Genomic DNA, 14,591 nt, shown 5'->3' on the forward strand with positions numbered 1-14,591 from the left:
CACCGAATGTAAAAATGCCTTTTGGCTGTCACAATTAGTGAATTAAAGTGTACTTTCATCAAAACCAGCCTAACCAGGATTACTGTTGTTCTTACGTGCCGCTTCCTGCTCCATAAACAGCATAACATTAGTAACGGGTAAATCACAGCCTTCCAGAAAACCTCTTCACTGAAGCATCACCCAAAAACATTACCTTATTCAAGCCTTAGCCTTGCAAGAAGCCTGTTCTACAATGGCGAGTTGTTATCTACCAAGCTGTGCCGTTGCTCAAGTTTTTAATATTAATTGCGCCTTTTGTTTAAAACCTGGATTTAACCGTGAGGCTGGGGTGTGTGTGGGCACCAGGGGCGATGCCACTGCCTCCTGCTGCCCGAGAGAGGGGGACAGACACTCACTGGACACCCAGACAGAGTTCCCAGGGGCATTTCAGAGAGCTCATGGTAGACACCAACACAGTTCACATCAGTTATTTTATTAAGCCTTCCAGCATGTACATCCCATGTCAGGAAGTCCTGTGATGGCCCACAGGGACATGTCATCTCATTAAAAAAAAATCCCCCCAAAAAGCCCTTTTCCATGGGTTGTTCATTAGATCAGGATGCATCTTTGTTTCTGCTGTTTTTCTTAACAAAAACAACTCATCAAATGATCAAGAAATGAGGTGTTGCGTGCTTTACCTTCATTCACACTATTCTATTTTAATCCAAAATATCAAATTCAGAAAACCACCAAGAAAGCAAAGCAGCAAGTGTTTGTGTTCTGCTGGATGTTGTGTCTGCTATGCAATACCCAAGAGCACAGAAGAAATGGAAGATGCTGCAGTCCTCAGTCTATCACTCCTTTGCTAGCAAGCAAGGGCATAAAAGGAGTAGTACTGTAGCTTCCCATGGAGTACCCACATGCTTTGTCTTTGAACCTAGAAAACACAATTTCCAGGCTTCCCATGGGATTTGTGCTGTTCCAAACTCTCCACTGGAAAGTATTTCTTTACCAGTAACTAAACCACCAGACCAGGCCATGCCATGGCACAATCCCTACCCTCCAGCTGGACCAGAGCCTGTAAACCCTGGTGAAGTCTGAGGTCGGACAGGTCAGTCTGCCATTGCCTCTACCTTGGCAAGAGCTTTAGAGCTAGACAGCTTTAGCTTGCATTTTTGATGATTGTTCAAAAGTTTTCCAACTACATAATTCTGATGTTCACGCCACCTTTGAGGCACCAACTTTCAAGAAAAAGTGTTATTTCCTATTCTCAACTACTGTCATAAAAGTGATACCAATGATTGGTGAAGTTTAATATTGATATATTGGTGATTAAAGGGAAGTGAAATGTATTTCTGACACTGCATATTCCCAAATACTGGGTCAGCAAAAACAAACATTATCCCACAGTCCAGAAATTGGCATTAGGATATTGAGATCTACGTAGCTGGAAGGCAGCTCATTACAAAAGTCAATGTGGTTTCTTCCCTAGGGCTTTCCTATTCATCCTCCCACCCAAAGTAAACCTTTATGTAGGAAAAGCCATCCAGAGATTCCCCTCTAACCTTAAAGTTGGCAGGAGAGACTTTAGCGTACCATAGAGGTTCTCATTTTGTTTTATTCCAACTCCAAACCATTGGACAAAAGCTGACTCATACAACTATGTTAATATGAAAGGCAAGCAGAGGATGGTATCCTTCTTGCATCATCAACAGTGGAAGGCTGCCCAAGAATACTTATCTTTGAGGTTATACAAATTACAAAAAAAAAGTTGAAGCTGATTTCTGTTCCCTGAAACCACTGTAATGCTGTCCATAAGGAAAGCCATTATGGGAACAGCTTCCCCCCCACCCCCTACTCAGTCTATTATTTAAAATGGTTTAAAACATCCATGCTTTTAGTGGACTCCAGCACATCTGCTTTGGAAACACAGATCTTGGAAAGGTGCTCAGGGGTGTTCATACGTGCTACTGGATCTGGGGGAAGTAAAGGGGTGGAACCAACACATCCACTGCGCTCAAAAGGAGCTAATTCTCAGCCTAAGAATCATTGCAAGGCAGAGAAAACAAAATCCTATGAGTGGGGTTTTTGTTCAGCTCTGGTACCTTTTAAGGCTAGATAAAAGGTTTTCTTCAGAATAAATACTTCAGAAATGAGATGAGCCCTCAAAAATTGTCCCAGGAAGACAGAATTAGCTTCTCGGGACCGTATGTCAGTTTTATGCCCAACATCTAAGCAGTTCAAATACCCTTGCACTCAGATGCGTGCGTGCTGGTGACATGGCATTTATATTCCCAAGTATGCAAGGGGCACATGTACACACGAGCAGAAGCATCAGGTCTAGAGGGCACCGTTATATCCCTATTTGTTTCCCCAGTTACAACAGGTTACAAATGCAGCCTATTGATTGTTATTTGTCTCGTACTGCAGACATACAGGCCTAGAATTCTTATCTTTCATTTGAAACTTCTCTATTCCAATATTCTCTGCCACGAAGAGCACAGCTAGTCTGATTATTTGCAGCTTGGGTCCCATCACTTGACCAGCTTTCACCCAAACTGTTTTATTCAAAAGGTCACTTTCTGAATTATCACTCAGAATTTGAGAAAATACACTCAAAATAAAGGGTCAAAATGAAAAGATCAACTATCGTTAAGAATTTCGAAGTGCTAGAAGTCCATCTCCGAGCAGTAACTCCTTGCAGCTGATGGTCCAGCCCACTGGAAATTCCTTGGGCCAAGTCAGGATAAAGCCCCCGGCTGCCTCCTCTTTGTGCTCGCACTACCAGGTGCAGCTTGAATTGATGAACCATTATTGATGTTACAGATCAATGAGATTAAGCATGTGCTTAACTTTAATCACATAAATAAGTCCATTCCTGAATCTGGGCAGGATTATTTATCACTGGGCCAAACTGAGCTCTTTCTGGATAATCAACACTGTGTGTTTTACCATGGACAGTGGTTCTCACGCTTGGCATGAACTTATGTACATTAAGAACAAAGTTCAGATTCTAGAGCAAGGTAGACAACATTTATCACATCAGGAAAGAGCCTGACATTATCACCATCGTTCGGGCTTTTGTTTCCTCCAGCAACGGGATAAAGTCAAGTAGGAGAGTGAAATCTCCTACTGCTCCATTCAGGTCAGAGGACTTGAAAACATTAATATTTGTGCACCTGCCCAAGCTGTGGGAACATTACTGCTGGACTCGGTTTTCCTGTCCATTAATGTTACACTTTCTAGATAAAGCCTTGGATTGAATACTGAATATTCTCCCCCCAACACACACACATCACAAAATACTATATTTAAATGTGTTATAGTCATAGAATTTAAATTAGATCAAAATACTCCTGTGCCAGAGATCCATTCATTTTGTGGCCTTATGGCCTTTTTAAAGCTATACATTTGGCACACTGGGAGAGTTTCATCTAAACTTCTAATTACTCAAATACAGACCAAATGCTGCTTTAGTGCTTTGCTCGTCTTCACTAATTATCGCTGTTGAGGAACGCATTTGAAAAAGTCCAGGAAGTATGGAGGGTCCCTCCTTAGTGATGCATCAGATCTCACAAGTTATAGGAGTATCTCCATGATTAAATAAACATTTCATTTTATGCTTTAATTTTGTCAACTCAGCTGAGATAAAACACAAAAGACAGAACCATAAAGAAGACTTGATTAATAAAACTAGACAAGAGCAAGAAAAAGCAGATACAACTGAAGAAAATAAAGAACCTGCGCATACTTTTGTTTTACTCTTGCTAATTGCTTAGAAGTTATCTCTTACGGGACGTAAATATCTGAATTGATTTTCAATGCTAGACACCATGATTCTGAAAGGGAAAATGGTGTTTAAATTGGAAAGCTTCAATGAAAATCTGCCAGCCTTTTGATACTGCTAAAGTGAACTTTAACATTCGCCACTGCAAAATCCAGAGGCCTGCGCAACTCTGGATGCATCTGTCTGTTACTGGGAACTGTGTGATCGTTTCGAGGGCTACGTTTCATTTGAGGATTCAAGTCCGAGAAAGCACAGTCACAAGAGCAGCGATGCCCACACTAACACCACGATCACATCCTGCTGGCACCGTAGAGCGCTGGGAGCTTACAGGGAAGGAAGGAAAGCAGCGCGCGCAGCAGAGAGTAGCGACCTCCAGGTAAGGAGGGGGGTTACGCTAACACAGCGAGGCAAACAGGGCGTCTTTCTGGAAAAGCAGGGCTTAGAATTTCAATTCTCTGGCCACAAAAGTACCTTCTTTACCAGAAAAAAAATCAAGAAAGATGACTTTGCATTACTGAAGTTGACAGGAAGCTCTTACAAAACACAAATATCAAAGAACAACAACAAACTAGCCTTCAATAGTGCATAAAGTGCTTGAGGGTAAAGCCTTAGCCTGGAATCAGTCAGTCTTTAGTGGCTCACATTTGCACCGATTCGCAATTGAGAAATAGGAGCCTTGGCTGAGCAATTGCACAAGAAGCTGATTTCCAGCCTGGCAGCTCTCTTGGAGCCAGCATGATGGAGCTGTGAAAATGCACACTAAGGGCAGTAGCGGAAATAAAACTGCAAAATACACTGCAAATAGATACGTTGAGCAAGCGAGGGCAAGAAGGACTTTGCCAACTGTACGTATATGCCAACATGCTCTTGCTATGACATATCCGGAGAGGCTCCATCACTCACCATGTGCCTTGTGTCCCATGAAGGGCAAAAGGCAGCAGATAAATCCGCTCTAGTCCATATGCTGTGGAAGAAGCCTTTTTCCTGGACTAAAGATTAACTGCAATTGTCAGAAACTTTAACAGGGGCCAATGTAAAGATAATTTCAAACTTAGAGAAATTCTTAAACACTTCATCATGCCTTGTCATAAAGCAATAATCACCTGCAAAAGCAGGATTTACAGTTAGAGCTTCTTCAGTAAAATGCAGACGGAGGAATACACTTAAAGCCAAATTGGCTTGCATTTCCCAGCGGTCTTGACAGCTTGACAAAGAAGCAGCAATGCCACTGCCCAATGTTAAATACGATCTACAAAGACCAAAATACACAGCCTGAAGGCAGAAGCCAGGACAATGTTTGCATTCCCTTTGAGCTGACACATTCCACACCGAGCCTGTAGTCTCCCAATAAAACATACCACAAAACATAGACTGACTCTACTTAACCTCCGATTTTCTTTCATTTAGTCTCTCCCTTCTTCCAGACTCTTATTTTGCCCTGTGTTCTTTGGCAATCCTTCCCCTCCTCATCCAGCACCACTCTCCAAAATACTTTTTTCTTTTTGGAAAGAGGACTTTGCCAGGCATTTCCATAGCCCTAACACCTCCAGAAGAGCCACCGCATCCCTGGCACCACAAGGCTCTGCAGCACACCGAGTGAAACACGACAGAGAGGGAGCAGGGCAGACACCAAAGTCCACTCCATGCCTTGGTGGGGATGGGTGACCACCAGCATGGGCGGCCCACCCACAGCTACACATGGCTCCACAGAACTGCACAAACAAAACACGTTAATGAACATAAGCTACCATACATGTGTGCAAATGTGTGTATATACACACATGTATGTATAAAAGACAATTTACAGCAAGCAAACAGTCTGCTAGGGAGATTATACGAACAGAGGAAGCATGCCAAAACTGGTTGCTGTTTAATTTCAGCATACAGAGCACTGCCTCAGGTACAAACAAAAGTCTTGAGAATCCCGTTTAAAGCTCTAATCAAGCTCTTCATTCATTTTCTAATTTGTGGAGCCTGATCCTGCAACACCCAAAAAGAACAGGAAACGGGAGGAGAGAAGGGCCGGGGCCCAGGCCACGGTTTGCCTGCATGCTGCAGACACCCGAGGAGGCAGCTTACCTGACACAAGTCACCTCAAAACATGGAAATCCTCTCATGGATGAGTTTGGTGACTGGCAGCATTTCCACAAGAGCTGCCCCCCCCCCAGCAGCTTTCCTGGAGAAACCCAAGCTTGGGCCAGCTCCAGGACACCCCTGTGCTCCCGGCAGGGCAGATCACAGAGCCGCCAGGGCTGCACCCACGGGAAGCCCAGGAGACGTGGGAAGGCAGAAAGCAGGACCTTGCGCCAAGCACACATGGGTCTTGAGTAAAGACCCAACATGCTTCAAATAATTCTCTTGTGCAAAGAATGACTTTTTTAAATCGCTGCTGAAAAAACAAACAGGATATCCTTATTTTCTGTCTTGTATTTTTAAATGGATTCAGATGAAGAATCAAGAGGAAATCTCATCACTTCTTTGCTCTTATGAAAGATCTCAGATTGAAAATACCCAGTGCTCTCTTGTTATTGCCAGGACTACAGCAATTAAGAAAGTGGTCTAAGAGATAAATGGAGCAGGATGCTTCACCTCACCATTCAATTGGGATAAAACAATGCTGTGGGGTTTGTTTGTGTTTTTCCTAGAAGAATTATTTTCCTGATTTCAACCTTTAGGATACCAAACATCTAGAGAAATCTTTTGACATAAGCATGAGTGCTACCATAGGTAGCGCTTAATCCTTTAAGAATGAAGGATTAAGCTAGTTGACCAGGAAGAGAAATTAGATTTAACACCTCGAAAAATGCAAGGAAATTCAAACCTTCCCATTCCTCATTTTCTGTCAAGACAAGAACATTTGTACAGAGCTTAGTTTCTGTATTCAACAGAAAACTAAACAGGTTTGGATACACATTTTGTTAACTGTTTCATAGCTCAAGCGATTCAGTAAATACACATTGCACTGATGGAGTGATCTCTTCGTCAGTGTGAAGGGAGTGTGCTGGACATGGAAGCAACATGCAAGACTTGGGAACAGGGAGCACAAGCTTGTCAGGGAAGGAAAAACCACCCAGCGCAGACACCACTTATCTACAGGGGAAAAAACATTATCTTCCATCTCAAATATGACTTTGCCATTTTCATGTTGTGAAGCTGTCGTTAGCACTGTGCTCTATGGCACAGACTTGTCTTTGACTTTCAGAACATCCTGGCTTCACATCTGCTGTTGTTCTGGGCACTCCTCAGACTAGCAAAGTGCACCACAGTAAAGTACAAGTTCTGTAATACAGCAGTTACTATTATTGATTTAACTGGTTTGTTTATTCCTATGCTTAATTGGTTATGGTAATGGCATTTTAATCCACGTTTCACTTGTACGTGGCTGATAGCACAGCACTTTTGTGTGGCTGCAGTGACATTTTCTCACCAATACTATTTGTCACCAAAGATTAGTCCAGCAATATGATGCTACCTGGCAGTTCCAAATGTTTTGTTTAATTAGGTATAATTTAGACTATACTGTATAATTCCATAGCAGTGTCTGATATATGACTTTTAGTAAACGGCAAAACCATGGAAATCCTTTAATCAAAAAGCAAGGATCTCAGTCATCTTTTAACATCAGTGCTCAGCATTTACAAACATTCAAAAATAAGATTAGTGAGACCTGAGCAAACAAACCTGTTAGGCTACTTGGTTAAAAGAAATAAAAATAACTTTTTTTAAAAAAACTTGAAAGATTCTGCCAAGTAGCAAAGTGCAATAGAGCCAGGCAGAGCCTTGGGGGCTCCTGTATGAAATCCCAGCCTTCCAAGACCACCAAGGCCAGGAGCACTTTCTGCTCTCCAAGTGCTGAACAGTAGTTTCCAACCTCTTGGTCCAAACCTGTTGCCTTCCAGCCTTCTGTTTCCATTTATCCTTCCTTCATCCAGTTTCCTTTCTTTCCTCCCACTAGTCAGTTCTGCTTCTACTTCCATTCCCAACACTTTCCTCCCATACCACCTTATTCCCAGACTGAAACGAAAGTCAAAAAAAAGCAAATAATCCTACATTAAACTTGTCATCCCTGCTATTTAAGTTCATCAGATAGCCATTTCTTCCCATTCGGGTACTGCAGGCAATTTGAGCTCCTTCCTGATGCTCCGTAGGGCATGAACGTCACCTCTTCGCCCCGGGACGTAGCTCCCGAGGGGAGCCACAATGCAAAATCTGCCGTGTAGAAACCACCCAACTACATATTTTGGGCCGGAAAAATGGCACAGGAGCGCTCCACAGCTGCTTCCATGGAACGCACTGTGTTATAATCAGGATCAGAAATATCTTGCAAATAGAAAGCTTCAGGCCGCTGTAGGGAACAAATCACATCCGCGTGTGGCACTGGGGAAGCGTCGCGGGGCCGCAGGCCGAGCTGTCGCGGCCTAAGCGTAGGGCGGCAGAGCTGGGCTGCAAAGGGCACCGGAGGCTCCACCATGACCCCCGGGCCCACATCCTCTGGGACACAGAGTCCCCCTGCTCCACGATGTGGAACCTGCCCCATCCGGACGCGTTGGCGGGAGAGCACGGAGGAGGGAGGCTTCCCGAACACGTGCCGGGAAGAAGCAGGCATGCACAGGACGAGGCTCCCCTCCGTCAGTGCTCTGAGGGACCCCTATTCCTTCAGAGAACTTTTTGTCAAATTTATAAGGTCCAACTCAGCACAAAAGGATGTGCAAATTTTTTAAAGTGGTGAGAGTCAGAAATAAAGCGCTCGCTAGTTTTGACATGTACAGGGGAAGACCTAGAAAGAAGCAAGTCAAAGAGAAAGAAGCAAGTCAAAGGAGAACCTTAAAAAAGAGACCTTTCTGAGGGGCTCTGCAGGACTAGAAAGCCTGCAAAGACTTTCAAGAAGAAACCGTACATGCGCATACATACCGTCATTTCTAGATCCTGCAGAGAAGGCAAGCTGCCTCATTGTGCGGAGGTTCAGAATACAGAAAACCTATTGTAAATCACAAGTTCTGGATTCTTTGAGATGAAGTGTAATCTGATTTACAATGTTACAAAAAGAAATTAAAGTTAATTCCAACATGATTGTGGGTATACCGCAATTTAATATAACCATGCTGTGGCCTTTAAATCTCTGCATTGCAATATGCCAACAGTCATTACTTCTTTAAGTTTCATATTTTATTTTAAACTATAAATTGGAAATATCACATAGCTTGTTATTTACATTTTAGAATTAGGATCTTTGCTTAGAAACATAGTGCTCTATGGTGTAACAAGATTATTGTGCAACTACCACACTGTTAGGGTAGTTAAAAGCACTCCACTTCACCTCATCATTTTTTCTGCTTAAATATTATGCCACATTCTGATTAATACCAGACCAATAAAATCATCTTAGCAATCTGGTTAGAGTCTTTTGTCTACCCAGATGGCCTGCAATGTTAATGTGTGACAATTTCAACAATGAACTAGGACTGTTTTATGGAACCAACATTTGTTCCACTGCTTTTTCTTCTTAGGCTCAGAATTTTGACACAGATGGTACAAATTACTCAAAAAACAGAAATGTTCATTTAGAAGGCTTAAATATGTGGTTTTACTCAGGCCATCCGAATCTTTTACATTTACAATTCAGTAAATTTACTAACAATTCTGCTGTAATTAAGGTCTATAAAAATCTTTCCTCCTTTCCTGCTTGCTTTTCCCCTTACATATCTACAGCATTTCATTACACTCCCAAATTATTATTAATATTTATTCCAGCCCTGAAATGTTTTTAATTCTGGAGGATTTACACTGTTCAAATCTGCATGTGGTTCTTCATACCTTCCTAATTATGGCATAAGAGCAGGGAGAAGCATTTAATCTGTAGTCCCGTGTTAGTCCCCATAGAACCTACATATTTCTAGATTAAAGAAAAACAAAAACAGGCAGCCAAACTGGACAGCATTTTCTGCTGAATAACAACTATTTAAAATCCTTACTTTTTGTATAAAGATTCATAAAATATCGAGATACCCTTAGTAATTTACAGCAGGGAGGGGACAACTGTATTCCTGTACAAAGTAGGGGGAAAAAAAAAAAAGAAAAAAGAAAAGAAATCCCAGACTATAGAGAGTAGCACCAAAACATGGCCCGAGTCTACAAAGGTGAGAGCACCTTTACAGGGTGCCCCGAGCAGGAAGGTGCTCTTATCTCCACACCTTTCAGCCGTTCCCCTCAACACCCTCTTCCGCTCCCAATCCTGATCGTTATCAGCATGCGGCACCAGTATCATTTTGATGTTCTGGTTCCTATCTGATTATGTCTCCATGCTAGAGTTCGGTGGTTTAATTATTTAAACAAATAATTTAAACACTAAAAATCAAATAAAAGATAACAACAGAAAGCCCATGACCGTCCCTTTTTAATCCCTGCAGAACCTGCGGTCTATGCGCGATGCTCAGGCTCGTTATGCTGTTCTATTAGGTCTGCCAACAGAAAGTGCATTTTGAGTTTTTAAATGTTGATTCCATTAGAATCAATCACTCCATGCAATTAAGCCAATAGTCTCTCACCATTTCTGCTGTTATGAGCTAAACCATCCTAAATATATTGACAGCTGTCTCCTATAAGATGACACAAATTAGGTTGAGAGGGCATAAGCCTAAATGTCACCAGTGGGAGGACATCAGTTATTCTTTCAGAAATCCACCTAATTTTCATATCCCATAAGGCATTCAGTAGACTTTCTTTGCATTGGCAGCATGCAGTAATCAATGTTTTGCATATTACAATCAATAACATGCTTAAATGTTTAAGTTTTGCATTCTTTTGCGATAAATATTGATATATTACAAACTATGTAAAACTGTTCATTGGACTTTTTGTTTGCAGTATGTACTGTATCATTCAGCAAATAAGTGAGCTAAATATTGTTTGTTACAAAACAGATGTCACATGAAATTATGCCATATGTGCTATTAAACATTTTTCTTTTTTTTTTTTTTCTTAACAGTGAAAACCAGGATTTAGTTTCAGAAGTGAGTGTATTTGGCTTTTCAAGGATTTGAAGCATAAAAGCAACACCTCTGAAATATTTTTAAACCTGCTGTGCCTCCTGCAATCCAGTTTTGTAAGCAGAATCTGAGAGTTTTTAAAAAGCAAGTATGTAAAAATAAAGAAATATGCTAAGTGCATGATTGCCATACTACTTCTCCACAGGTTCCACTGATCTATCAGAGGAGGCAAACAAGCAGGTTTTGGCCCACCACTTGTGCTTTAGGAATTTTATTCACATCAGTACCTTTAAAAACACTTCAAGTTAAAAAATAATATACATTTTTTTCTACCTACCTAAAAAATTATAATTCAGCTGATGGCTGTGTAAAATTTTCTGTCGATGTCATATTTGAACCTAGGAATACACAGGACATAGGGTTCAGGAAGACAAGGACAACAGACCTAGTTCAAAGTAAAACAAAACCAGTAAATCCGCACAGGAAATGAGCTCTAAGGCTCGACGTTAATTGTTTTCACAAAAACATATATGCAAAGCAAACTATAACTCTAGATGACTTTGAAAGTGCGAAATCCACAACAGAACGAGCAGAATGCAAGAAACATGTTGCTAAGAGCCATACAGTAAAACAAAATCTGCTTGCCACAAGAATAGTGACACTGGCATCAGAGGCAAAGACACTTACACCCACAAATGGAAATACAGAGGGCTGGAAAAACTAGAGGAAGGGAAGCAGATGCAGCAGTACAAGGAGAAAACTCAAAGAGAAGATCTTCAGACTCCATATGTGGCTTTCTCCAAGTCATCAAAAGGAGGAAGATGGGGTAAACACGAAGGCAGATATTTTCTGTTGGTTCCCTCCCCAACCCCTAAAGGCAAAAGAGAGTGCAATGCTATATTCAAAATACACCCTCCGAACACTGTAAGATGCAAGTTGCCTATGACTTAATTACCTTTTTAAACACACTGCAAGACTATGCTTGCATGCTACAGTATCCAAATAACTGCTTGCTCAACGAGCAGTGAGAATTGGGAAGAAAAGTCTCCTAGTTTCGGAAGACCCAGGAGATTGCTCCTTCCCCCCACCAAACAAAGTTTAAAAGCATAAAAGCATTAGCATTGCTATGGTCCCTCCTCTAACACTAAGGCAGAGCCCTCCCCTCTAATACTAATAACTTCCAGATTAGTAAGTGCCACTGAGGGCCACTGCAAGGCAGAAGGGAGTCACGGAGGGGCCGAAGCGGCAGGGCTGGAGCGTCTGCCCGGCTTCACGTGCTGCCCCGGGAAGGGCGCACGAAGGGCCCAGCACGACTGCTCTGCCATCGCCTCCCTGGGGACAAAAACGGTTTGTGCAAAACGTTTAGGGAGGACGACATGCACACCTTCAGAGAAGCATCAGGCATCGCTCCTCCTCTAAAAATACATTATTTTTACCCCCACTTCTGCTACAGGGCAGGATTATTTTTAAGTGCTGGAGCTAGGTGCCAGTATTTGGGGTGATAGATTCTTTACAAATGCCAAAGATCTGGTAGTTGGAAAGATTACAGTCAACCCAACCACCTCCGATTAAATACAAATGTGATTGTAAAAGCTCTCTCTTCTCCCTGCCTCCAAACTGCACCATCTACAGTGAAATGTTTAGTACATGATAAAAATAGCTAGATCTTTCAAAGTCTTAGAAGAAAGGTTGGGAATGTTTTTTCTTTAAAAGCTATATTTTCTTAAAGGCAACATAATGAGGTCAACTGAAGCTGGATTGAAGCTGATAAACTGGGTTTAGGAAAAACCAGAGGTTGGGGGTGGTTCCAGCAGAGGAAAACAAAGAGAATGATTGCAAAAGTCAGATCTCAAAATGTTAATCAGATTCAGAAACATAAAACATGACAATTTAATGGTGTTTGGTTAAATCTAGAAAATTTTTAAGTTCTAAGTATCTTACATTGAATTCTAATACTTTTTTTATTAATTGGATATAAAATGCTTACAATTTTCACTGAAAATTAGACTTGGTAATTTATATTTCTTGTTTATACAGTACAATTTGCTGATGAAAAAATGTGCTAAACTTATTGATTCATGACCATAATTGTTTAATTATTTATCATTGCAGAATTATATTAGCATTTATAATAATGCAGATGTGCACAAAGGCTAAGAAGTCATATACAGCTTTTGTTTTGTGTTTGCTGTGCTGAAATTAGGTTGATCCAGGTTGTGTGTGCCTACCGCACGTTGTAAGTGTTGCGATTCTGCGGCTCTTGGTTTTACTGGAGTTACAGTGGGTCTAACCAATAGCTGCAATAATGAAAGTGTGCTGTTAGCTTTGGATTTATATATTTTATTAACTAACAGCCTCGCAAAACAAGTCTCTACTCAGATTGATTCTTTTGTACCATGATGTGCATTAAATGCAGAGCAGCACGTGAGCAGCTCTTGGCCTCACAACACCCACAGTAAAGGAATAGCTCGTGTGCTATTGTACAGGGTACAGGGGAGGGCAACAAGCTCTGCACGCCACAAAAATTGCAGTTAAACCGAGGCCAAAGTCTTCCGTGTGAGGCTGGTTAGGGACGAGCATAGGAACTCTTGATAAGAGGAAAGCACATTCATTTAATCTTCATTTTTATTTTAAGGGATCATAAACACTGGGAGAAAGTGACAGATACCTCACTTGAGTCTCTCCTTCCCTCTGTGTGCAAAATCTATTCCCTCAAGGAACTCCAATGAGACTGACACACATCCCTTTTGCAAAAGCCGCTCAAATAGCTTTGCCATGGGTTTCACGTGGAATTTGTTACACTAAGTGCGTCTTTCTGGACTCATCCTCTTGAGGTATTGATAGTCAAGGTTCCCATTGCCTGTCCCCTCTGCGCTCTTTTCACCTAACACTATTTACTGGTGCTACCTTTTCATAATTAAGAGCCCGTATCAAAGCAGTTGTAACACCATTTAAGCAGCTTTCCTAAGGAATCAAGTCTAAATGAAAAGGCAAAGTACAAAAATGCCCCATCCTCTACTGTGCATAACTGATTTGCTCTGCATTTTATCCTCAGGGAGGTGCAGATTCCAGAAGAGCAGGAAGAGCCATTCACAAAAGCAGCATCGCACAACCAGGAAAGAGAATGGCACATGTACATTTAACTCTACATGTGTTAAATGTCTTTAAAAAGCAGCTTCCTGATCATGCTCTGTCCACATGGACCAGATTGTTTAATCACAGCTTACAATAGTGAGTATTTAACCCAGTGACTCCTGTATCACATCACAAGCCAGGTATTTGTTCCTTTTGTTAGATTAATATTGGTGACAGAATAACATACTCATTAACAGTGATAATCATTATAGTGAGGTAGGAGAACGGTTCTTCCAACATGTGGAACAAAGGAGTCTTCACTTTCATTAATTAATAAAACTTATTAAAGAACACAAGACAATCAAAGAAAACGCATTTTGCCGAGTAGTTCCTGGGAAGCTGATGGCTGCACCCACGAGCCCGTCGCCGCAGCACTGCCCGTGCCCGCAGGACGGCGCGCAGCAAGTGCACTGCGGCCCGGCACGGCCTCGCAGCCCGGCCCTCCTGGCACGCCTGGCATGAAACCCACCACGTGGCTGCAGGAGTCCGGGATCGGGAACACCATAGAGTGGACGGTGCCCTGGACGCACCACGAGCAACAGGGAGGACCCCGGCAGCGACGCGCTCTTACCAGCACCACCAGCACCGTTTCGCTTCTGCATTAAATTCGTGCAGATAAAGTGCGGTCTTTAAATGGCTTTCAAATTCATTAACCCTCACAGCACCCTGGCGGGATGCCAGCACACACATGGAGACACAGGCAA

The sequence above is a fragment of the Tinamus guttatus genome, unplaced genomic scaffold (genome assembly GCF_059628265.1).
Source record: "Tinamus guttatus ecotype Peru unplaced genomic scaffold, ASM5962826v1 Tinamus_guttatus_pri_ptg000674l, whole genome shotgun sequence".
Lineage (NCBI taxonomy): Eukaryota > Metazoa > Chordata > Aves > Tinamiformes > Tinamidae > Tinamus > Tinamus guttatus.